Source organism: Hyaena hyaena, unplaced genomic scaffold (assembly GCF_003009895.1).
Source record: "Hyaena hyaena isolate Hyena2069 unplaced genomic scaffold, ASM300989v1 scaffold_32, whole genome shotgun sequence".
In the NCBI taxonomy this organism is placed as follows: Eukaryota; Metazoa; Chordata; class Mammalia; order Carnivora; family Hyaenidae; genus Hyaena; species Hyaena hyaena.
In genome coordinates, this window is record NW_024080663.1 from 496322 (window position 1) to 500140 (window position 3819).

The following is a 3819-nucleotide window of genomic DNA, read 5'->3' on the forward strand; positions in this document are numbered from 1 at the left end:
ACCTCTCCTCCAATGTAAAATTGTCTTTGATTTTTGTCTCAGTCTCAGGAGAAAATCCTTTCAGAGTTAGCTAACCTTCTTCCATGATCATGCGGCAATCATATCCATTCCCATCTTCTCCTTTCCTGGCTTTACTGTTGGAAGGTAGTGATAAGAACTAACCTTTATTTAAAAAAAAACTTTTTTTAATAAAATAAATTAAAAAATTTGAAAAAAGAACTAACCTTTATTGAATACTTACTGTGTTCAGGCACTGTCCAAGCTCTTTTGTGTATTCACTCATTTAATCCTCACAAAAGCCCATGAAGATTCAGCTCTTATTTTTAATCTACATTTTGCCAATAAGAAACTGAAGTGCTGAGAGAGTATGTGACTTTCCCAAGGATATTCAGGTATATAACGATGTAGGCCAGGGCTCATGGCAGGCAGGATGGAGAGGACCTTCAAGTAGCACTTGGAAGACACAATGAGGAGTTCATTCGTTGCTGGGGGCCTGTGGCACATTTTCACAAAAACCTGATCTGGGCTGCCATGGGGCCCAGTCCAAAGAGCATGCTGTTTGATCAGTGTTCTAGCCCGGCAAGCAGCTAAGCTAACCTCAGACCACCCCCCCGATATTCCTGTGGTGTGTCAAGAATCAGATAATGGAAACATTATGGTCCAGGGACATGATGGCATCACAGTGGCAGTGCACAAAATGGCCTCTTGACGTCTCCTATCAGTTCTACATCAGCCTGCCATCAGGGTTCAACCCTACCTATGTTAATTATCTAATAGAACTATTAAAGTTCCAGTCATTAGGCCATTTATTTAGTGTGCATTGGGCACTTTTCTATTATTTTACAGTAAGCTGCTTTTGGACACTCAACAAATTGACTTGTCAAATTTTAGAAAGAAAAGTCTAGGTCACTTGGTGTACAGAATTTTATTATGTTCAATAAATCTGGCTGGATGAAAATAAAAGTATATAAAAATATAGTGATAGGTACATAGAAAATAAAGCAAATAAAAAAGGATACAACTCCAGGAAAGACCCAAAAAGTACAAAAGGAAAGGAATGTAATTACTTCCATTATTTGGATCAGCTATGAATAATATTTACATAGTAATAAATACTGATTTAACAATTTTGATATAACTATATTGGGAGGACTGGAGAAGGGGAAGTAGATGGTACTGAGTGGGTAGTTTAAGACCACAGAATTCTCATCTTCTACGGTATGAAGTCAATAGATGATTCTGAAGTCAGTATATGAAAAAATAGCAGCATAAGCATATTTTTGGAAATACACCAAGAAATAGCTAAAATAGTGGTGTCAGTTTCTTAGATACAGATGACGGTATTCTCCCTGGCATGTTTAAGTAAGAAGGGGTATTCACCAAACAAGGGATGACACCACGGAACTGGCCTGGTAAGGGAGCTGCTGTGGATGCCCCCAGAACCAGCTGCATCCATGTGGTCAAGAAACTCCTGCTGCTAAAACTGACCCTAGAATATATTGCCTCTGTTACACCTACACCAGCAAAAATGAACTTGAACTTGAGCCACCCAGTGAGTTTCCCCACATTCTTTGCTTCTAAATCACAGCACCTGATTAGTAGAACCTTAGTCACATTTCCCAGTTCTTCAGCAAGGGAGGCTGGGATTCTCTCCCTAATTCTACTTTGGCAAAGTGGGGTTCACTAACGTGGAGGATCATCAGACTATGAGAGGGGACTATATAGTGCCTGTCTCTTCCTTCTCTCTCACCCGCTATGTCCCCAAATCACTGAAATTCTGTCTAGAATGCCTCATAAATAGCTTGTGAATCTGTTCACTTTTTTCCACTTTCCCTGATATTTCTCTAGATTAAGTCACTTCCACAATGTCTCAGTTGGTGTCACTCTGTATAGTATTGCCTCTTTAGATGAGAGCATAGGAAATTAGCTAGAAAAGGGGAAGAGAGAGAACCTTGGGATTTGTGGGTTTTCTAGAAACACTGTCAAAGTAAAATGGAATGGTAGACAGTGCCAAAGGCAGAAAAAATCTAAATTGTTTCCAAAGAGACAATTTAGTACTTTTCTTAACAGAAACAAAACTTCTCCCTGCACCTTAATGTTACTGTATGAACATATTCAGGGAAGTCACAGTGTATAATGGTACAGACGCTCTGGAAAGGGAGATTAGAGTTCAGGTTCTGTGATCTTTACTCTTTCTGTGGTCTTAAGTGGCCCTTGTAACTGAGCTTATTTGTTACAGAAGCATTAGAGAATGTCTGTGGAATAATCAGGCATTTAAAAGCACTAAAATTGGGGTGCCTGGGTGGCTCAACTGATAAAGCATCTGACTTTAGCTCAGGCCACAATCTCTCTCTACCCTTCCACCCTCTTCAAAAAATAAACATTAAAAAATTTTTAAAAAAATAAAATAAAAGCACTAAAATTGCCAGTGTCCAAATAACTAAACAAATGATGGTCCACTACACACCAAAATGCTACATGGTTATTTAAAAGAATTATACAACTCTATTCTAACATGAAACAATTTCTAAGATTTTCTGAGTGAAGAAAACACAGTACAGAAAAATATACATAGTATGCTAGCATTTTGTGCGTGTGTGTGTGTGTGTGTGTGTGTGTGAGAGAGAGAGAGAGAGAGAGAGAGCATGCATGGGGTGTGCTTTTTATGAATGTAGGCACATTTATGTTTGTAAATTAACAGACCATCTTTGGAATAAGTGGCACAAATAAGTGGCAATAATGGTTGCCTTCAGAGAAGAGAACTAAGTGGCTAGAGTTGGGATTAGGTGGGGATTCGTTATCTTTTGAATTTTGGTCCATGTGCTTATATTACCAATATCAAAAAATATTTTTTTCCATTTTTAATAGTTTTTATTTTTGAAACAGAGCATGAGCAGGGGAGGGGCAGAGAGAGGGGAGATACAGAATCTGAAACAGGCTCCAGGCTCTGGGCTGCCTGCATAGAACTCAATGCAGGGCTTGAACTCACGAACCACGAGATCATGACCTGAGCCGAAGTTGGACGCTTAACCAAGCCATCCAGGTGCCCCCCAAAATAATTTTTTAATGTTTATTTATTTTTCAGAGAGACAGAGAAAACGCACATGTGCACTAGTTGGGGAGGGGAAGAGAGAAGGGGAGACAGAAGATCCAAAGCAGGCTCTGAGCTGTCAGCACAGAGCCTGATGTGGGGCTTGAACCCACAAACCATGAAATCATGATCAGAGCCAAGGTCAGACGCTTAACCGACTGACCCACCCAGGCACCCCCATAATTTTTTTGAAAGAACACAGAATTACCTCCTACCTGTGAAGGCTGAAGAGAAAAAAGTTGAGAGGGAATTAAATTTGAGCCTGGATGCATCAGGGGCTTGGGGCTCCTCTTTTCCCATTATTGTCTACATCTTCACTTTTCTTCTTTTCTGAAGCATTTACTTTTAGTTTAAATATTTACACATCTGTGGTTTACCAGGTAGGGTTTTTGTTATGCCATACATTCTCAAATTTTCAGGTTTCTCTGCTGGGAAGAGATGAATTAAATTCTATCAAATATTCAAAATGTGTAAGTCATGAAAAGTAGAAGGACTTTCAATAGGAGTTCTTTATATCTGGAGCTTACAAATAGTTCTGCTTGATAGTTTTATAAGGGCCTGTAGACAGCATTTTGCAGTGTGGAAAAATGCATGCACATACGTTATCACTTGATCTTTGCACAGAAGCTCCATGTGATTCTTGCTATTCTCAGCTTTGTCCAAGATCTAAAATTAGAACAAGGCTGACATTACATTTCACTTGGTTACAAGTCTGACTGAGGATTTTA

At 39.2% G+C, this 3819-nt stretch overlaps 1 pseudogene; it reads left to right on the plus strand.

The window, feature by feature from the left end:
• The first annotated feature begins 430 nt into the window (after window positions 1-430).
• On the plus strand, window positions 431-709 carry LOC120229431 (annotated as a pseudogene).
• Window positions 710-3819: the final 3110 nt, after the last annotated feature.